General features: G+C 39.4%; 1 protein-coding gene across 6 annotated transcripts in view; it reads right to left on the reverse strand.

Moving 5' to 3' along the window:
* PPARG (peroxisome proliferator activated receptor gamma) overlaps nt 1-23,181 on the reverse strand; it is a 218,285-nt gene that overhangs the window by 178,647 nt on the left and 16,457 nt on the right. For all 6 annotated transcript variants that reach the window (XM_044933436.2, XM_044933439.2, XM_044933438.2 and 3 more), the window contains 1 exon segment: nt 17,109-17,199. The gene's annotated coding sequence lies outside the window, so the exon portion shown is untranslated.

Consider the following 23,181-nt stretch of genomic DNA (forward strand, 5'->3'; position numbering starts at 1 on the left):
TTTCTTTGTTTTACAAAGAAATACAGTACTAAGTCTTGTATGTAAGTCTTCTACACACAAATGAGTTCAGTTCTGAGAGCATGTTCAGAACTCCAATTTGTTTTTAAGTCCAACAAAGATGGCCTAGGTACCCAACTAATACAACCAGCTATATAGTACTGCACTATAGTAGGTTTATCACACTTTTCACACAAGCAATACACAGAAACAAACACAGACAATAAAGACGACATTTTTAATCTTATAGTACAGCACCCTGAAGAGCACAGCGGTGCAGGGCAGCAGCTGGCCTCCAGGGGCATTGAGTGGACAGACAAGAAGAGCTACTGACCGGAGGAGGGAGAGGAGGTGGGAGATGGCAGAGCTGAAGGGTCGTCGGCAACAGGAGACGGAGGGCAACTTCACTCATGCCTGACGGTGACGGAACACACGTTCCCATCTTTGAAAGTTTGCATTTTGAAGGGTCGTATGCAGGGGATTTACTGTAATGTGTGCAAGACACTGAGAACCGCTCGGCACAGAGTAAGCATAGATGTTCGCTTCCTTCTCCCTAGACCACACTTTGAAGGGTATTTTACTTCATTTTAAAAGATTCACTTTGGTATTTTTACCATTGGAAAGATCCCCTGTGCAGTTGCCTCATGACTTTTTTGCTCAAACCTGATATAGCTGCAACTTTTCACATTGCTCTTTATTGCCTGCATATGTATATCTGTAATGTCACTAGAATAATTCTGAAAGAGCTGCCTTATACACGGGGTCAGTGACCAAAGAGTACACATTTTGATGAAATTAACAACACTGAGAAATGTACTGACATCCTTGGTTCTACTAGGTTAGAATTATATAAAAATCCACATATAAATAAAAATAAATGCAATATAACTTTCATCAGCTTTCAAAAGCTCTTGATGTACTGAAAGCTGTTCCCACACCTTTAGAAAAAAATGGACAAACACTAAGGGAAAAAAGGCAGTTAAAAAGTGATTTGTTTTTTAAAAGTGGCTTCTAGAGCATTTCCTGAGATAATCTTCAACATTTTCTATATCTTTAGTAAAATGTTATCTGCTATTCAAAATGAAACTAAGACATGAAGAGTTCCTGAATCATTAGAATTACCTAAATTCAATTTAAATTTTGTTTCACCCCACAATAATTACCAAGACAGAAACTTGGCTTACTGTGTTTTAGAAGGATTTTACATAACCAGAAATGACGAGGGCTTTCTGGTTGATTCCAGAGAGACTCAATTCACTGAGAACACTGTACATACCAGTTTATCAACGTTTCACAAGACTACCTTCTGGAAAAAGAAATGGAAAAATGTTTGACTTGACAAATCAGTGGCGACCTACTATCTCAGCATGTCAGTTAGGTAGATATTTTGCAGAACTAACCATTCGGCTTTTCCATCACAGAGCAGACCTCTAGAGCCTGGTCCTTCTTCTGTGGTTTCTCTTCTTTCTGGCTCCTGAGATACCTACCAAGAGTGATCCTACCAAGAACATTGGTTCTTCCTCAAGGCTCTTCACTCTTCCAATTCTATATACTCTCCCCTCAGCAATCTCATCACAGAAGACTTCAAAGGTCAAGGATATACTGAGATTATTAAATCTCTATCTCCATCCTCATCATCTCTTTTGTGCCTCAGACCTCTATATAAACATCTATTGGATATGTCCATTGCAATAGGCTCCTCAAAACTCAACAGGTCCAAGACTACATCTATCATCTTTTTCCTAGAACTGGTCTCATTCAGTGAGCCTGACTTAGTAAATGGCTCCTACTAATCTACCAGCTGATCATACCCCACCCCACCCCCCCAAAAAAAAGTCATAACTGACTATTCTTACACTCACATGCAATCAATCACCACCTCCTTTTGATTCTGTTAAATTCATTCAGTCACTTCTCTCAACCTTCTCTGCTATCAACCCCGATCCAAATTACTCGCCTCTCTTACACATCTTTCTGATCATTTCCCACCTGCTTTCCCTAAGTCAGCTCTAATCACCTCTCCAGACAGTTCTGCAACTTTAGCCGGAATGACCTCTTAAAGTTCAAATCAGATTCTGTCACTCCATTATTTAAAATCTATATTGGCTTCTGATTGCCTGGCATCTGAACTGCTTTGAGTAATCCCTGTTTATCTTTGAAGCCTCTCCCCAGTCCTTTTCTCCATTTACAGCTTGCTTTTCCCCATGCAGAGCCTTTGCATGTTATTTCCTCTGTGGTACTTCTCCTTTCTCCTACAGCGAACTCCTTTCTTAAGCTGACTCCTACACTCTCTCTTCCATTATCAGCATAAAAATCACTTCCCCAAACCCTCAGATCAGGTGAAATCCCCGTTATCACTCCAAACAACTCACCACTCCTCCTCCCTTGCAGCACTCTTTGTCTTAGTTATTCCTTGCTCACTGTCTGCCTTTCCCACAACCTTTAAATCCAGTGGATTCACGACCCCTGCGGCATCGACAACAAACACGGACTACAGACTCGAGATTCAGTGGTGGTTGGTTTTATGAACTTGCTGTGTTATTCCGGGAAGTCTTAACTTCTCTAGGCCTCCTTTGTAAAAGGAGAGGAAGGGGACTTGATCAGAGTTTCTTAAGCATCACTGATGTGAGTCCCTTTTAAGGGAAGAAAAAAATTGGACAGATCTGCGAAGGCTGTGTATTCAGACTATCCCCAGGTTGAGAAAACTAATGTAAGAAACCATGAAAATGTCCTTGAATTGTGAAACCGGGGCTTTATAAAGACCTTTATTGTTGATGACAACACAGTATTTTTAAATTCTGAAATTCTCAGAGCCCAAGAATATATCTGTGGACCCCCAAGACTCTTTGGATCCAAATTTCAGAAAGAGATGGTCTCTTCTAGGTCTACAGTGAGCTCTTTCTAAGAAAGTAGACATTTATTTTCCTGAGTACTTCTCAGTGAGTCAGTCCTGTAGGGCCGTGGGCTCATGAAGCTGCCATTTGGGAGAGAATACAAGGAATTTCAGAGCATCAAAGCACTCTGAAAAACTCTTTCATTTCAAGGGAGATTCTCAGGTACTAATTCTGGCAACAGGGTGAGAAGCCTTCAACCTCAACTCTGTGGCAATGAAAGGCAGATATAAAGCATGTCTCTGGGCTCAGTGAAATAATCTTTTTGATTATACAGAAAAGTGTGTAAGAAAATGAACTAAGAAGTGAGAGAAGAACAATAAAAGGCAAGAAAGCAAACAGCCCAACTAAAAGGGGGCATAGGACTAGAACAGATATTTCTCCAAGGACAGACTGATGGCCCAGTAAGCACGTGGCAGCCAGTGCCATTCTGTACAAAAAAGATCCTGGGATTTGAACATCTCTTTTATGACATGAGTGTTTGTTTCAAAGGCCCTTCCCAAATGTACCTCAGCTGTAGTGTGAGCAGTAACCTCTCACTACCTCTGCAGACTTTGGGTCTGAGACCTTTCTCAGCAGAGCCACAAAAAGCATGATGCCAGCTGCCATCTCACACGCACTGCTGTGGCCCTTGCTCTCTTTTGATTTGGGGTCCTCACTCTTTCAAAAAAAAAAAAAAAAAAACAACAAAGTTGCCAAGTAAGTAGGAAGAGAAACATCCTTAGTTTCCTCAAGGTGCTTGGATTTAAACCTCCTAGTGCAGAAAGGTGACATCTATTCATAATAAATGTCCTGTTCTTCGGGCTTCCCTTCCCTGACTTCCTACTGAATGCCCAGACACCAGGTTCTCAAATTGTCTAAATTATAAACAAAATGCTTGTTTCCTGGCTGAGACCTCATCTGCCAAGATTCTGCTCCGTCTACTGATTTATAGCTGCTTCTAACTCTCTAAGTGCAGAATACCGTAACAGAAGTGGTGATGCTGCCTGTGTTCAGGCAAACAGAACAGCTAAAATCAAATGAATAGCAGTCCAAAGAGGAAGAAGCAAACTGGGTTAAAACACCCGGTTTCCTTCTCTTTTACCACGCGACCCTTTTCACTCCTCCTGTATTTCAAATGACAAGATAACCTCTTTCAACACAACGTGCACAGTACATTGGCCACTTTTAAAATAATACGGTGAGGGTGTATAATTTGAAAAACAAAAATACTTAAAATTGAACAAACTTTTAAGGGAGAAATGAAAATCAATCACCCTTTTCCTTCAAGTTCATGTTTTCACAGGATGGCTGATTCTATATGCTATGCTGCTGACTCTCTTGACTCAAAACCCAGGATAACTAAAGCTTTCACGGATCACTCAGTTTTGGGATCTTTGGTTGTCTTGCCCAATATTTCCATTTCTATCCAAGAATCAAACAGCCATTTGTTAAAGTTGGCATTTTTGTGTGTCCCATGGTAAACAGTCTGAATTTCTATCTCAGGAAAAGGGAAGACCAGGGACAATCTGTAGACTTGAAGCACGGTAATGAGAGACAGAGGCATCTTCAAGTCACCAGATCGCTGAAGTCAGAGTCTGCTAACAGTGAAAAATGTCAGCTCTGGCTCTAATTCCTGTCAGAGAGATGAGAGCAATCAGTAAGTCCCAAAGTAGCACCAAGTAACATCAGTGCCATCTGGAAAGTGGTATAAAGTATATAAAAGCATGCATTTGAAAAAACCATTCCTACAGTCAATCTTCACACTGAAGTACCTTCGCCGGAGATGTTTCTGCTGATTTTGTGACAGGTGCAACTTCTCCAACCTGTGGAGCACTAAGGTTACAAACTGGCTTGCTGGTTGAGTGGTCTGGAAAAAGTAATATTCTATCTCACTGGACTGCTGTAAATTTAAATCCATTTCCTCTATTTCTCAGCTCATTTTGGCAGAATGCTTCTAACTAAAAGTGTAATAAACTATATTGTCATACTTCAGGGTTTTTACAACTCCATCTACCATATTTGGGAATAAGGGTGGGGGAGCAAGAACTCATAAGGAAGTGAAGGATATTCGGTGACATTTTGTAACCTTTAGCTAGCTGGGGACAACTGAAATCATGTGTTTAAGATGGGAAGCATTACTAATTTGGGATGACTTCTTGTGGCTTTTTTTTTTTTTCCTTACACCACCATCACTGAATTTGTTCAGAAATAGATTTCTGCTTTTCTCAAAATCAGTTTTCCTCTGTAATACAAAACGCAATTCCTTTTTATAAAGGCAACGTTCTTGGTACGTTGGGGTTGCAAAAGGTCAGACACGACTTAGCAACCAAATAGCCAACAGCCAAACTGACAAAAAAGTGTGAAACCAGAATACTAATTAATTTGTAAGTTCCTACAAAAGGTGATTTTGAAAAAATCCTAAGGCTTCAGTGAACTGTCCAACTCACCAAGGATAGATTCCTTTTAACAAAAAACCAACACAGCGATCAAATAAAAGAGCAATTAAAATGGTACAGAAACAAAGCAGCATATTGAAAAGTGACCACCTTGCATTAATTAATACACTTCTGAATAGTCACTGAGGAGACTGAGAAGGGAGATCAAAGGAGACAAAAAGCACCCTCTCTAATAGAAACACTGTGTTTTGTAATTCAACTCTCATTCATTTAATAAGCAGAATCATTATTCTGTATCAAGCACTAGGCTCCATGGTGAGGACATATCAGAGGACAGGATAGAGACCTTGCCTTCAAGAATTAGTAACAAGAGTTAGTTACAGTTAGTAACACACTGACATTTTAATAACTGTTAATAAGGGAGAAAAGAGATGCAACCAGAAACTTTGACTGGAGGACTTAAAACTTTAAAAATTTCCTTTGTGTCTCTAATTTTAATTACTCCTACAAGTTTCTTTGATGTATAAAGCTATGTGATTGCCCTCTCTCTGAACAGATCAAGGCTATCCCATTCCACAGTGCTTAGAAAATGAAGTAGTGGAAGGGTCCTTAGAGACTCATTTGTCTACCCTACACCAAACTGTCAACACACAGGAAAACTGAGGCCGGAAGAGGGAAAATGATTGATTACGGTCACGTAGCCACCATATCTATTTTTATGAGCTCTTCCCCAAGTAAGTTATAACTTGGAGGTGTCATTACAACTAGTGTTTTTTTTTGTTTGTTTTTTTTTAATCTGTTTTAGAAAACAAACTTACAGTTACCAAAGGAGAAAGGCAGAGGAGGGGAGGGATAAGTTAGGAGTCTGGGATTAACAGAGACACACTACTATAAACAAAATAGATAACCAACAAGGACCCTACTGTATAGCACAGGGAATTGCTCAATATTTTATAATAACCTTTAAAGAAAAGGGTTTCCCTGGTGGCTCAGCTGGTAAAGAATCCGCCTGCAATGCAGGAGACTTGGGTTCGATCCCTGGGTTGGGAAGATCCCCTGGAGAAGGGAAAGGCTTCCCACTCCAGTATTCTGGCCTGGAGAATTCCATGGACTGTATAGTCCATGGGGTCGCAAAGAGTCGGACACGACTGGCGACTTTCACTTCACTTAAGGGAGAAGAATCTGAAAAAGAATATATATATATATATATATATATATCTGAATCACTTTGCTGTATACCTAAAACCAATGGCACACTGACTGTAAATTAACTATATTTCAATTAAAAATAAATGACTACTTCCCTGATGGTCCAGTGCCTAAGACTCTGAGCTTCCAAAGCGGGAGGCAAGGGTTCAGTCCCTGGTAGGGGAACTATGATCCCACATGCTGCGGCATGGCCAAAAAATTAAATACATAAATGGGAAAAAAGTAATTAAAAAAAAAAAAATCTATGTTTATCTGACATGTTTCTCATTTACTCCCTGCCCCCTGGTCTCCACTGGAAAACCAACCTCCGAACTCGGTGGAAGCAATCCTTTCTCACAGGCTCCAGCCCTTTTTAACGACTTTTCTTAGGCCTCAGCCCCACACTATCTCCTCCCCCACTGATCTGCGCTCCTCACTACATTCCTTGACTCAGCTTTTTGGGAGAGCTGTCCTATTTGTTACCCCACTCAGCGGGGGTCTAAAATCTCCCCCTTCATAGATATATTACCACCTGTTACCTTCTAAGCTCCCTACACAGTCATTCCTCCCACTCTGCGTGCATGCGCGCTCACTCGCTCATTTCTGTCTGAGTCTTTGTGACCATGGAGCCCGCCAGGCTCCTCCATCCATGGGATTCTCCAGGCAAGAATACTGGAGTGGGTTGCCATGCCCTCCCCCAGGGCATCTTCCTGACCCAGGGGATGGAACCTGAGTCTCCTGAGGCTCCTGCATTGCAGGCAGATTCTTTACTGCTGAGCCACCAGGGAAGCCCTCCTCCCACTTCACTTCAGCTATAAAATTAAATAATGATCTCCTCCTTGCCATTCTTCTTGACAGTTCGCTGTCATTTTACAATATTTCAGTTGAAAAAAAAATACGTGAGCTTGGAAGTCAAAAGAATCTCAGTTGAAATTACACTCCTCTTGGCACTGATAGTATGCCCTTAGGCACATTATTTCACCTGTTTAACTTCACTTTATTCATCTGGGAAATGGGGGTAATTATAATTCCTACCGGTTACACAGTTGTTGTGAGGATGAAACAAGATTATATACGTCAAGTTAGTAACGTAACGCCAGGTGCGTAAGACGTCCTAAGGCTTGTATTCTTTTCCTCTTCTTTAAATTCGCCTTATTTGGCAGTGATGTGATGATCCTATCTACTCTTGCCATTTGTTCAGCTTCCCCCTTTAGGCCTGACCTGTGCACTGTTCTTCACTCTATGGTCCATGCTATGCTACCCTATGCTATGCGAAGCATTCTTTACTCTGTGTTCATGACATCCAAGACAACGTGTCTCATTCCAGCCTCCGAAACAAGGCTCAGTCTCGAATCTTCACCTCTCTAGGGCTTTCCTACTGAGATACTCCACCTTCACTTCAAATTCAACAAGCCTAAAATCAACCTCATCTTTTTTCCCCCAAACACAGTTCCTCTCCCACATTTTTTCCATCTCTCTATACATCACCCCAAAGGTCATTCTTGACCCTTTTCTTTCATTCTCTTTGCTCTTTATTCAGTCACCCAATCTTACGTTATCAAAATATCTCTTTCACTTGTCCTTTCCAAATGGAGTGACTGTTGCACCACGTCCCCCTCCCGAATCCTCAAGCTGCCCAGTGTCTCCTAGACAAAGTCCAAGTTCCTTGCTCTGGCCTTTGTATCCTGCCAAGCTCAGCCCTTGCCCTCCTACGTGACCCTCCCACTGACTCCAGAGTGCAGTCAGTGTGCCCGTGACATCCTGAAATCCCCACCCCATGATGCCCCTCATGTCTAATATCTCCAGCTCCTTCCTTCTCAAGTGTCCGTATCCACATTTTCAGGGTGCAGCTCACCTGACTACTCCAGCTCTGTGGATGTGTTTGCTTCTACAAACTTTCACCCATGTTTTCCCCCAAACACACGTCACTCAGCTCTGTGATTTAATTCTTTCATGTGGTCTGTGTTGGCACTGCCCTTGAAATGAGACTGTGAGTAATGAATGGTGTCATTCCCCTTGGTCTAGAACAGGGCTGGATACAGAAAAGTAGCTCGGAAATGCTTGTCAAATAAACAACACATATAATTAGGAACAACAACAAAACCTCCGTACAAATTAACTGCCATAGATCTTTACCTGACTGAGCAGCTCTGTTTCAAATACTGCTGCTGCTGCTGCTAAGTCGCTTCAGTCGTGTCCGACTCTGTGCGATCCCATAGACGGCAGCCCACCAGGCTCCCCCGTCCCTGGGATTCTCCAGGCAAGAACACTGGAGTGGGTGTTTCAAATACTAGAGAAGACTAAAAGGTCATAACAAGTCTGTGAACTGAATATCCCTCATCTCTGAATTATACAGGTCAAAAAGTAGCTGGCTGACATCACACTTTGTATCACACTTTCTATCTCTTGTTGGTAGACGTAAAAGTAATATTTAGGCAAGAATGCTAATAGTACTATCCTTAATTAGCAATAATAAAAGTATAGCTGAATCATTTAATTTTAATTCCATTATAATTGTAGCACTTGCATAATCCTTGCTAGAAACTGTATTAAGTACTGGGGACACCCAGAAGACAGTCTTTATCCCCAAGAAGCTCCCTTGGTGAAACTAACTAAAAAATCAGCAATCATCTGATAGTTGGTACATTCTAGGCATGAACCAATGCTATGAGAGGAACACTAATAGAGCCATCTGGTGTGGCCATGCCCTAACATGGAAGCCACGAGACTGAGGCTGTAGGTTGAGGTTGGCCATGAAGCTGTAACACTTCCAGGAATCGGGGTGAAATGCAGACACATGTTTGAGAAGAAAATCTGTCTACTTGAAAGATGAAATGGGAATGGCAGATTGAGTCAGAGAGACAATATGCAATAACTCAGGTGAGGAATAAGGAAAACCTGAACTAAGAAAACATCAACGGAAATTAAAAAGTTGGAAAAACAAATTTATAGTAGCAGCCATCGTAGTTCACACATAAAGATTTTTTTCCCCTTGCCATGTCGGGGAGCAGAAGTGCACAGAGAATTTATTCTCCTAAGACTCTTACTTGCTGTTGCTATTACTGTTACTGCAAAGTCTGATGGATGAAAGGATGAGAACAGCGACCTCCACATACTGGAGCTGGGAACATTGTAACTTCCACTCATCACTTAGGGTGTAAGTCAAGTCACTTCATCGCATTCCAGCCACCACGCATCCCAGTCGGTTCTTCTTAAAAGGATGTGAACTTGTAGGAAGTGAGTCTACTTTGTGGGACTGCTCCCCAGAAGGCACTTTTCCCGAGGAATGTGCAGTATGGTCTAGGTCTATTACATTTCACCCTTTTCATATAGGTGCACAAAACCAATGTTAATTAACGAATTAACACAATGAAGGAGCCTAACACCATTCCTGAACAGAGCTATTACAAAGATACTGAGTAGCTGTAGACATTCTTTGAACATACGTTCTATCACATGGATAAGCACTAAATTTCCTCATGTGGAAAAGATGAAAACTAAAGACAGTGACGATAGTAACATCTTAAAGATATATGATCTGTAAAAAATTTTTCTAAGCCCTGTATTTATTTGATCTTACTTGATTCTCATAATCAATATCTTAACAGATAAGGAAACCGAGGCCCAGAGATTTTAACAGACTGCCAACTAATAGAAAAGGAGAGACTACAGCCTAGGTGACCCTGATGTTCAAGTCAACCTTCAGGTGTTCCTGGAAGCAGTTCTGTCTAGAATTACATACTTAGGGTTTTTCCAAAGTATGACTGGGGGTCAGGGCTGGTAAAACATGGAGTATTAAATATCTCTATAGTTATAGGAAAAAATCCCTTTCTCTGTATATAATTATTATACTACTTCCTGAATAATATGCCTTACATTTTCAGTGAAAGCAACCAAAAGCATTTTGTGGTTTATGATTCATGCTAGATTTCTCTGGACGCTCAAAATGGATTGCTTAAAAAAAAAAAAATTAGGTCTTGTCAATTGTACTGATATATCAGTGGTTATTTCTGTACACAAAAGTGTTCTCAATTTTATGACGCTATCTGGAAGAAGTTCAACAACACATTGTTAATACTCTATTGCTACAAAATAATTTTAAAGCTCCATGGGAATTTAGATTTGCACAAGTTATTAGGATGTGACCTTTCCCTTAGATTTCTTATTTTAGGATCAACTTAACATGGTATTTCCCCAGTGGGAACTGTTGTACTTCCTTCGCAGATAAGAAAAATAGCAATCACAAATTATAGTGAGTAAACTTAGGGAAACATATATTTCTGTGATGCAGATGAAACTGAAGTCATAAAAGGTGGCCACACGACTTATTCCTTGGGTTTGAAAGGAAAGCCAACTGGCTTGCTAACAAAAGAACACAAGTCATGCCATTTTGGTATTTCCCTGAAATTTATGCCTAATTGTTTCTTGTCCCAGCTACCAAGTCTTATGACTTTTAAAGATTATTAAAGATGCTTACGTCACTAAATTTCCTATGTCCTGTCTACTGAGAGTATAAAAGGTTAAAAATATCAAACTTTTAATAATTTAAATGATTTCAGATTACAAGATCTGGACTGAAGGACAAGGAGTTCGTAAGTGTAAAGAAAGAAAAATCAAAACAACAACTAGAATAATACAGAGAGATCACAGATGCTTCACTTCATGGTCCATGGAATAGCAATGGTCTCCAATGGTGAAGCTCTTACCATGTTAAGTTGATCCTATATGGCAGAATTTATGCACGTTCTTGGGAGTAGCCAAAGAATCAAGCAAGCTACAGCTAGGACAGCACAGCTCATTACTGGCATTTTTAAAAAGCCAAACAAAATCCTGGAAGGAGAGATTAGGAAGACGTGTACATTTTTCCTAACTGGTCTAACTAGGTGCCAAAAATCAGTAATTTTACACAGTTAGTTCATGAAAACATTAAAATTATGAGATTATAAAAATATTAAAAACTTTTTTTCTCTTACAAGAATGAAAGCACAGTTATAAATGAAAATCAAGTCATCGCCAAAAGTAATTTTTTGTCTTCTCTCTTATCAGACCTTTGTACAGTAAATTTTATTAAAATTACTACTTGAGGCCAAACATTGCTTTATTGAAATTATTACTCAAGAGTCTCAAATAGTCAAACCCCTCACCCTACCATGAATTCTTCAGTTTAATAAACTGAGAACATTACAGAAGTTTTTCTTTCAGGCTTAATTTTTTGCAGTTAATCCTCTACATTTCATAGCAGTGACTCACATTTTTTAGGTAAAGACAGTACTCATTGTGATCAATTTATATGTTTTTCCAGAAGATGTTACAGAGTTTAGACAGGTTTTAAAATACTGTTTTTGAATGAAAAGATAACTTAGAAATCATTTATCATAATTTCCTAATTTCACAGACATCGAGGGTCAGGGATAGTGTATTTTCTTTCTCAAATTCTATATAAACATACAAAAATGTGTATATATTTGTTAAGAACAGGAAAGCAACTTGTAGAAATTAGTTTCAATAACGATGTTGATTATAGATAATCTTTTTCTTTAAATGATCTTTATTGTTGTTATTATGTAGCTTACTTGATAGTAAAATGTATAGTACACTGGATTGTAGTTAAAAAGCTGTAACCTCTATTTCACATCATTAACTGTTACACTTAACCCCCAAATGAGAGTTTAGAATAAACAGGAAAGACTGCTACTGCTACTGCTAAGTCGCTTCAGTCGTGTCCGACTCTGTGCGACCCCACAGATGGCAGCCCACCGGGCTCCCCGGTCCCTGGGATTCTCCAGGCAAGAACACTGGAGTGGGTTGCCATTTCCTTCTCCAATGCATGAAAGTGAAAGACAATCACCAATAATCTTTTTCTACTCATTGTAATACATTTTAAACATATAATTTTGTATCTTAAAATTTTCTCTTATCATTATATCTTTATCCTAAAATTACTATTCCCTTCAAATATTCATTGGAAAAGACCCTGATGCTGGGAGGGATTGGGGGCAGGAGGAGAAGGGGACGACAGAGGATGAGATGGCTGGATGGCATCACTGACTCGATAGACATGAGTCTGAGTGAACTCCGGGAGCTGGTGATGGACAGGGAGGCCTGGCGTGCTGCAATTCATGGGGTCGAAAAGAGTAGGACATGACTGAGCCACTGATCTGATCTGATCTAATCAAATATTCAAACTACCAATTTAAAATATTTGATTGAAATAAATCCTTAAAAAAGCGTTTGTATCCGTCTGTCTGGAAGTGCTACTTAGTTAAACCTGCATTTTCAAAAGCCATCATTCCTTTATAATAACTAGCAACATGCAGACTTAAAGGCCAGAGGGCCCTACAGCACAGACTTTACATCTGATTTAAATTTGGCATAGCTCCAGAAAAGAATATGCAACTTCACTGCAACCAAGTTGGTTTTTCCTAACCCAGAACAAAACCAACACCTCCTGACACAACCCTGAAACTATCCCAAAGCCCATATTATTCTAATATCTAAACAACCAGTGAAACTCTTCACTCTCCAACCTCATTCTGCTGTCACACACACACACATGCACACACACACACACACACCCAGAGCTAAACGATAATAGATTCAAATGAACAGAAATCATTTAAACACATGCTCTGGAAATATGCTTTTGTTCAATTTGCTGCTAATATATTCTCAGAGCAATGTGAAATGTCATAAAAACGAATAATGCAGGAGTAAATACAGTTGCTCAAAGCCTTAAACATAGAACTCCTCTTAAAGCAATTAATCTGAAGAAAATGACTTTTTTGAAAAGTGAAGTATGTGCATGAAGATATTCACTGTATGTAACTGAGTAAGAATCAACAGTAACTGTATAACAATTAGAAGATTAGAAGCCACCTAAAAACTGGCTTACTAAATTCTGTGATATCATTAAGATGAACTACCGTATTGTCATTATGACATCTGAAAGCCAGGTAAAAAGGGAGAAAGATACGTAATCTAACAGGGAAAGAAGCGGAAATACTACATAAACTATAACTGTTGGTGATTTAAAAACATACATAGGTCAGCTAGAACTGCAACAAACTAAGCAGAAGTTAGAATAGTAGTTTCTTAGTTTAGTATAGTGTGATTACCGGTGGTCTTTTTCTTGTAAAAGATATTTCACAGCTTTTCAGTAACAAAAACATCTTGAAAGAATTTAATGTGACATGAGACAAACTCAATGGCCCAAATTCAAGAGCCAGAGTCATTTTATCTGTCCTAGTTCCTAATCTTATTGCTATTCGTACCACCTCCCCACCTGGAAGGTTTCAGAACCCTATCTCTGTTCCAGTCCTGCAGCTCTGAGCGCATACCCAGCAGCATAGCTGAGCAGAAAGTGTATTTACAGAGGGCAGACCTGAACTCTGCATGTGAACACATACAGAAAACGATAAAGATCATGGGGTCCTATTAGTAATTTACAGGACTGCGATTTGCTCTGGCCGGTACACCTCTAATTGAATTCCTCAGCCATAAAATCACTGGGACCAAACGAGTTCAGATATCTTTTATCTAAACCTTTTTTTCTCCCTTACCATCAGTTAACATAATTCTTATGGGGCTTTTCTTCTTTTTATAGATTCATTTGTCTTAGTTATAAATTAACCCAAAAGCAACTCTCCTGACTACCCAGCACTCCTGTTTCCTGTGTGCCGGGCTCCTTTCTACTTGCACCACTTAGGATTCGGGGCCATTTAAACTTCTGGTTGGTAAGTGATGTCCAGGAAACCATCTCTAGATTTTTAAAAAAGATTCCTCAGAAGGAGAAACACCCCCAGTCAGAGATTCTGCTCAAAGCTGGGCACCCTAGAAAGAAGGGGAATGGAACTGCTAAAGACTTCTACTTATTTTTTCACTTTTTAAAGTGCTGGTAAAACATACACTTACATAAAAAATGTACCATTTTAACCATTTAAAAATGTACAGTTCTGTGGCATTAAGTGCATTCACACTGCTCTGCATCCATCACTACCATCCAAAACTTTTTCATCTTCCCAGACTGAAACTGAGTTCCCTTTAAACACTAAACTCCCATTCCCATTCCTCCCAGCTCCTGGTCACCAGCCTACTTGCCATCTCTATGAATCTGACTATTCTAGATGACACTTTGGTTTCTTCTTGTTTCTCTTAAAGTTTCTGAACTAGTGTAGTTTACCAAATTGGTTGAACACACAAGAGAGCTGATGACAAAAAACCTTCAGGGAACAACTAATGCTTAGTATTTTTGTTTTTCAAGCCTAAATGCTCATTTTCATAAGCCAGAGTACATGTCTGCCCCTTACTTGGTCTTTCAGGAGTTTAGTCTTTTGATTTTAAAGTGGCCTTGGGTTTTTTTTTTTTTTAAGTTAAACTGATGTTCAAAGCAAACAATGCAGCTATCTACTTCCTTTAAGAATCAAAGTTCCCTTATTATTCCTTGTATTCATAGAACTCCCAGACATTTTACCTGAAAACAGCGTGATCTTCTCTTCTCTTCACCATTCAAATATAAGGCTCCTAATTCTACAGGCTTGTTCAAATGTTGTCTTGCATCAAGAAGAACGGTGGACCAAGAGATCATTAATGAGATGTAGACTTAGTTTGAACACTGAAGTCACACGTGACCATCGCCAGCTAAAATTTTTGCTAAGAGGTGGTTTCTGAGGACGCAGCACCTTGTGGGTGTTCTCCCCCACTCACAGGTTTTCTAGGGGCTGGAAGCAACTGGTTGGAGAACTACCTGAGGAGGAAGCCTGTGGAGCTGAAGAACTACGTGGGGAGGAAGGCTGTGGAGCCTAAGGAAGCTCTGTGCACGCACAGGATTAAGAAAGAGCTCAAGGTGTAATCCTTGATGAGAAGAGTGTTCTAAAGTTGGCAAACAAACAGAAACTCCCTCTGAAAACCAGTGAGAATCTAATAAGAATGGTTACTGAGGGACTCCAATGTAACTTCGAAAGAACGTCTCATCGTAAAATGATTTCAGGTTGACAGAAACGTTGCAAAGATACAGTTCCCGTGTCACTTGTGCTGGGCTTCCTACTGTGGACGTTTTACAACCGCAGCCCAACGAGGAAAACTAATAAAGCAACTGGCACGAGAACGTAAACAGGTTTATTCGGATTTCACCAGTTTTTCCACTCAGGCCCTTTCTAAGTTCCAGGGCCCAATCCAGGATCCCACATTGTGCTCTGTAGCTACTTCTCCTTATTTCCTCCAGTTTCTCACTCTTTTTTCTTCCTTTTTTCAAGTGGTTTTACGGAGGTATTCTTGACATACAGTGAAGTGCACACATTGACGGTCAGTACCTCAGTCTTTCCTTGTCTTCCGTTCCCTGAACACTACTGAAGAACGCTGGTGAGGTACTTCGTGGGATGTCTATTTAGATTTGCCCAACATTTTCTCGATTTGCCCAACATTTTCTCATTCAACTACCGTTATGAATTTTGGGGAAGAATTCTGAGGACCTGATGGGCCCTTTTCAATATGTCTTATTACTGTGGATATAAACCTGTTGAGCTGGATTACTTGGTTAAAGTGGGCTCTGCCAGGATTCTCCCCCATAAAGTAACTACTTTTCTCTTTGTAATTAATAAACATTTGGAGGGAGACACTGTGAGGCTCTGTGTCCATATTCTGCTCCTCCTGACACTCATCTTCTGAGTACCGGTCAGTGGCCCTGCCGGGAGCGGTCACTGCTGCTGGGGTTCTCTGAAGGCAGTTTTCCATCTCCCTCATCCCTTTCACGTTTACTAATTTAAATTCTTCTGTACAGAAAAGTACTTCTCCTTCCATTTACTTATTCCTTCAGTCATTCATTTATTTTGTTTTGTGCCTTACTCGTTCAGTCGTGTCTGACTCTTTGCAACCCCACAGACTGTAGCCCACCAGGCTTCTCTGTCCATGGGATTCTCCTGGCAAGAATACTGGAGTGGGTTGCCATTTCCTCCTCCAGGGGAATCTTCCCAATCCAGGGATCAAACTTGTGTCTCCTGCATTAGCAGGTGGCTTCTTCACCATCTCAGCCACCAGAGGAGCCCTTTATATCAGTATAGAATCATGTGTGTATGTATATGTATATACATATACACACATACATACATGACTGTATATAGATGGGGGTTGTAATCCAAAGCTGCAGTTTTTAAAAATTTTATTGTTCAAATTATTCCAGCCTTGGTCACTGGGAGTTGGAATTATTTGAATAATAAAATAAATAACTGTAGCACTGGATTTTAATACCCCATATAGAATATATATACCTGGGCATTGGATAAATTAAGCTACTTTCTCCTCCGTAACCTGGCATCAAGGCTGCAAGACTTACAGGGAATCAGGCAAGATATTTTTATTTTTCTCTCAATTTAACTACTAACACAGGAATCTAATATAATGTACTTGAGACTTATTTTCTAAGGATCTGAGTTATTTTCTCAACTTCTAGGTCACTTTCCTATCTTTGTTTTGTCTTAGACAAGTAAGTTACTGTGGCCTCTGTTCACTGACTGGTAGATTATACAGTAGAAAGTATTCTGATAGTCAAAATAAAAGCTCTCTAAGAAATTTTGCAATAAAATACTATGAAGTATTCACAGTTTTTTTTTAGGATTCTTTTAAATACAACTTTAGTACAATGAATTCTGAGTTTACCTACCGTTCAGGAACGACACTTGTTTAAGGAAACGTCCCTCTTGTATGTCTGTGGCTTAGAGTTGTATGTTGTGGCTTCTTTCAAACCTGAACAACTGAAAAGAAAGAAGATTTTTAATATACATACATATTCAAAATTCTTAGACAAACTCATCTGTCAAAATGGATAAGCAGAAATACATGTATTTCCTCTGTTGGATTTCATCCTGAATGTTTGCTTTCCCTGGGCTTAAAACGCTTTGTGTTCTCTAGAAGCAAACAACAGACTGACTCATAAATCGTGGAGAATCTTCCTGAAAAGACAAGTCTGTCACTGATCATGAGTCAAGGCCCTTTGTGTCACCCATCTTTTATGCAGAATTAATAATCGCACCTATGTTGCTGTGCAGACTTAAGAAAAACTAGATCTTAAAAGGATTACTAACCTCTAAAGATAGGTGATTGATCAAAGTTATACACAGCAAAGCTGACATTTATGAAAATACAAGCTTGTTCTAGAGGGCACATGCCTGCTAACCTAAAGTAAAAGTGCCACAACCATTTAGAGACAAGAGATGTCACACATTTCATGTGGAGCCTTTAAAAAATTTTTTTAAACTTTTTATTTTATTTGTGAGTATAGCCAATTAGTAATGTTGGGACAGTTTCAGGTGGACAGCAAAGGGATTCAGCCTTATACATACATGTATCCATTCTCCCAAAACTCTCTTCCCAGTGGATCAGATTTATAAAAGGAAGACGCAGAGAGCAGATTATTGAGTAATCATGCCAAAGGTCTAAGCATGTGTATCCTTGGCTCTTACAAAGGACTCAGGGATCCGAGAATAGCCGTGCGTTCCATAAAGACAAAACAGCACCCAGTGCCAAAGCCTTATTATCAGGGCCTTCAAAGTCCCAACAGCCAGACCCAACATTCTGCCCAGTCTAACCTCCTCCAAATTCTCATTTCTCTTTTCTTTTTTTTAAATCCTGCACCCTTCCATCTGGAATTTGCAGAAACTAATCTATCACACCCAGTGAATGTCACAAACGTGTTGTCGTTGCTGTTCAGTTGCCCAGTCATGTCTCTTTGCGGCCCCACAGACTGCAGAACGCCAGTCCTCCCTGGCCCTCACCATCTCCCAAGTCTGCCCAAGTTCATGTGCGTTGCATCGGTGATGCCTTCCAGTCATCTCATCCTCAGATGCCCTCTTCTCCTTCTGCCCTCAATCTTTCCCAGGGGAGGGAATAGCAAACCACCCCAGGATACTTGCTGTGAGAACCTCATGAACTGTATAAAAGGCATAAACGTAGCGGATCATGAATATAAAATGTTTTCCCATTTTGTTATTTCTGCATTAAAAGAATATAAACTGCAGCCAGTGTGGTTTGTTTGATTATTTGTTTGTTTCCCCAGCATTGGTTAATACTTCTGTTTGGAAATGGAAAACCTCCTAATGTGAACTCAGTATCAACGGTTAAGGTAACTACTTTATGTTCAGCATGGGGCACAGACAGAGCTAACTTGCCTGTTTTAGACCAGTATGCTTTGCTTTCTGACTGTTGATCTGTACTGTAACAATGTAGTCTGCATGTGAAACACTCTCTCATCTGTTAGTAAAAAATGAAAGGAGTCCCCACATCAAAACTGTTCATAACATATAATTCACATAATACGTGAGAAACAGCTTATCTACAATGGATTACCACTTAGAAAATTTGAATAAAATCTCTATCTGAAAAAGTAAAGAATGTTGACTCCAGGCTAAGATTAAATCATATTAGCTTTTCTTGACACTCACCTGAAATAAATATGAATTCATTAAAAAAAAAAAATTAATAGGAAGAAACTTAAGCTCTCTGGAAACTGCTACGTATTCCTACCCTGTGGCCCTAAGAGTTGGACCAGACAGAAAACTGGGCTAGTTTCTGTGACTTTCAGAAAGTCTAACTTTTTCTTAAGCCCCTTCCCTTTGGTAAACTCAGTAATCCACTCTCTTGTATCCATTTAGAAGTGCACTGTGCCATAGAAGGTATAGTTTCCAGACATAAAATGTAATAATCGGGCAGAAACAAGATCTATTCTGGGAGCAGTATATACCAAGGGTTATAGTTCTTTCATGTTCCCCATCTGATCAATTAAATGCAGACTGGTAGAGAGTCATTCATTCATAAATCTCTCTCCTTATCGATGTAAGCCAGAGAACGAGGCTGCAAACAGAGCAGACGAGCCCCTCCCACTTCAACAGAACCCACACTAGACAGGGTCTGTTCACGTCTATGCATCCACCTTTCTATTATCTGAGACAGGCTTTCTACCAGAATCTAAGTAGATGATAATGCAACTTACTCTACTCTGTCTGAAATGGTAAAAGTTGACTTAAGAAACAGGAAAATAATTAAAAATGGAAACAACTGAAAACTTATCAAAGAATTACTTCCCCAAGAAGCTCTGGGCCTTGATAATTTTATAGATAATTTTTTTCAAGTGTTCAAGGCAGAAATGTTTTTTGCTACAAACATTGTTTCTGAGTATAAAGAAAAAGAGTGACCAAATTAATTTTCAACACCTAACAAGAACAAAAATACCAACTTCACTTATTAACATTGACGCTAATGTACAAATAAAATGCTAATGAACAAATGCCTATAGAACAGTAAAAGAATAAAACACCATAATAAAGTTGTATTTATCTCAGAAAGACAAAGAAGATTTAATATTGGAAAACCTATTAGAATAATGTGTTCCAACACTGGGTCAAACTTTAAAAGAAACCACATGACTATCTTAAAAACCACCAGAAAAATACCCAGTAAAATTCAACATTCATTCTTGAAAATATTTCCTTAGAGATCTAAGAAACTTTAAAAACAAGAATATTAATCTCAGAGTTACAGCCAACATCATCTTATTTGTGAAAGATTACAGCAGCATCTCCCCAAATATGCTTCTATGGATAACTAGATTCCTCACGATTTTCCAGTGGAAAAGCTTCCACCACGAAATGAATCTGCACATATTGTTCCTATTTGGAGATTAATAAAGTACATTAACATTGCATATGTTCTGTAAGCTCCACGATCAGAAAAAAACCCAACAGTGTCAACAATAACAATCTGCTTAGCTATTTAGCTCACTAGTTTTCAAATGTATTTGAACATTTTTCTCACTTTCCATTATTTCACTTAACCCACTTCAGTGTGGCTTTTGCCACCCACCTTTCTACTGAAACTCAAGCAAAAGTGACAAGTGGGCTCCTTCTTAATAAATCCATTAGGCTTTTCTTGGTTTTCACTCTATTTGCACAATGGTGTGCTGTTAAGTGAAAGTCGCTAAGTCATGTCTGACTCTTTGCAACCCCGTGGACTATAGCCTGCCAGGCTCCTCTGTCCACAGAATTCTCCAGGCCAGAATACTGGAGCAGTTGCCGTTCCCTTCTCCAGGGGATCCTCTCAACCCAGGGACTGAACCTGGGTCTCCTGCACTGCAGGCAGATTCTTTACTGTCTGAGTCACCAGACATTCAAGGAGGCTCAACTCAAAACCACAGGAGACCCTTCTCACCTCCCTTTCGTTTGACTTTTTCATATCCTACGCTTTCCAAAGCATCTCCTTCAGCAAAAGTCCTCCTAACTCAACATGTCCTCCGTCCCCAGCCCAGTAATGTCACAATCTCTCCTTCCTCTCTGTCCCAGCTCTTTAGAACTGTGGCAACTTAAATCTCCTCCAACTTTTCACGTCCAGCCCCTTTCTACTCATTCTCCAATACCTGACAAAAATGCAGGAACTGACCTAGTAAAATCAACTATTCTAAGGGACAGGGGAAAGAAAAGAAAAAGAAAGAAAGTGAAGTCGCTCAGTCGTGTCTGACTCTTTGGGGCCCCATGGACTGCAGCCCACCAGGCTCCTCTGTCAATGGGATTTCCCAGGCAAGAATACTGGAGTGGGTTGCCATTTCCTTCTCCAAGGTGCTCTCAAATGAAAAGTCTCTTTGGTGCACTGAGGGAAGGCGAAAGTGTATGAATGTTCCCAAATGACTAATTTCTATCCCATTGAGTTAAATACCTGGTCTGCCACTGACCTCCCCGCCCCCAAATTGGTGACTGATTCCATGAGAATCCAGGGTCAAGATGAGCCAATCATACCGTTCCCTAGATTTTTATAACATTCCCATTCAAAACTGGCTATTAAATTGATGAGGTGACAAAATAAAGTGACTTTATTTGAATGAAGAGGAATTTAAGAGAAAGGGGAAAATGGAAATAAAGAATCTCCTAAGAGCGGTTGGTTTTCAGTGACAGTGGAGTTACTGAATATAAAGATTTGGTGATCTACTTTACTTTGTCACAAGTAATTATAAGTACTTTCAAGTTGCTTCCTGCTAACACATAAACCAACTGGCAGGGAACCAGAACAACTGAAAAGCTTGGATCTAATCCTTGGGTACATCTGAATATGGTTACACTTCTGTGGATGGAATTGTTAGGTGTGGAATGGTGCTGGTAGTGTGGGGTGTAGTTATCTCATTCTCCGGCAAGTTAAATACTGGGAAATTAGACTCTTGCTAGTGTGTGCAAGACAAGGTGCCTGGGTTCAGGCTGCCTGAGTTCAGATCTTAGTTGTATCACCTGGTAGGTTATTTTTACCTCTCTGTGTTTGTTTCATCTGCAAAATAGAGATAATAGCGTATACCTTTAACAGGTTGCTGGACGACTAAAATGAGACAATGTATGTAATGTGCCTAAAATAGAGCCTGATAAAGAATCAGGGCTCAGTAAATATTAACTATTACTATCAATTGCTGGGTTACTTTTTTGATGCCTGAGATAGTTAAGGAAGAGTCCTTTAGTAGGATGAGTAAATGACAGTTTAGCTGAGGATTTAAACTGTAGAGCAGACTCAAGTGGAGACTGAACTGGAAGGAAGCATTATCTAAACATGAAATCCTATGATTACATTTATAAACCAATCTTTAAGTTATCCCAATGAATAAAAATATTACTCCAAAAAGTCATGATACCTATTCAGGATTAGGAAGGAGAATGAAACTGTAGATTTGAAATGAAAAGCAAGAGGGACTTCCTGGTGGTCCCCTGGCTAAGACTCTGTGTTCCCAACGCAGGGGGCCTGAGTTTGATCCCTGGTCAGGGAACTAGATTCCACACGCTGCAACAAGAGCCTTCACGCCCCAACAAACATCAAAGATCCTGCAAGCCACAATTAAGACCCGCCACAGTCAAATAAATAAAGAAAACTAAATATTAAAAAAAAAAACAAACCAAGACTTCCAAACTTAAAAGCAACAATTATTTGTTGAGCATCTGACATTTGTTAGCAGTGTTCTAGGCACTGGGGATAAACAATGAACAAAACAGAGAAATATTCCAGCTCTTGTGTAACTGTGTAAATCAAGATGTAATTAAAAAAATTAGATGGTGCTAAAGGATCCCATGATATATCTGATACATGTACCATGTGGAAAAATGAGGAACTCAAGTTGTTAAAGACAATTAGCTATTTCAGTAAGCTACAGTGGTTTACTAGGAATTGTGACTTAAGATCTGTTGATCCCCGTCTCCAAATCTGAGTATTAGTGATTCACTAATTTTTTAAAAAATCAATCAAAATCCATTTCTAAATGATAATCAATTTTATTTCAAATCTGAAGGAGAAACATAAGCATGTTGCTTATGTTACATTCAGAGTAAAAAACCCTGAAGGTACTCATGGTGACTATAGTTGTTAACACTGTATTATATAATCAAAATTTGCTAAGAGCATAGAACTTACATGTTTTCTCCAAAAAAGAAAAAAATGAATAAATAAAGGAGAGAGAGGTATTTGTGAGTTGATGGATGTTAACAAATGGAGGGAAACCTTTCACAATACATAAGTATTTCAAATCACCAGAATGTACATTTTAAATTTATGTCAATTTATGTCAGTTATGTCAATTATACTGCAATAAAGAAAAAAAAAACCTATGTCCTTATTTGATTGGTAGATTAAAAATACATTCCTTTTCCATACTGTATTTAAGAGACTGGACCAAAAACAGAGATACTAGAAACTGGGAAACGAGAAAAGGAAGAGGGCCA

Source organism: Bubalus bubalis, chromosome 21 (assembly GCF_019923935.1).
Source record: "Bubalus bubalis isolate 160015118507 breed Murrah chromosome 21, NDDB_SH_1, whole genome shotgun sequence".
NCBI lineage: Eukaryota > Metazoa > Chordata > Mammalia > Artiodactyla > Bovidae > Bubalus > Bubalus bubalis.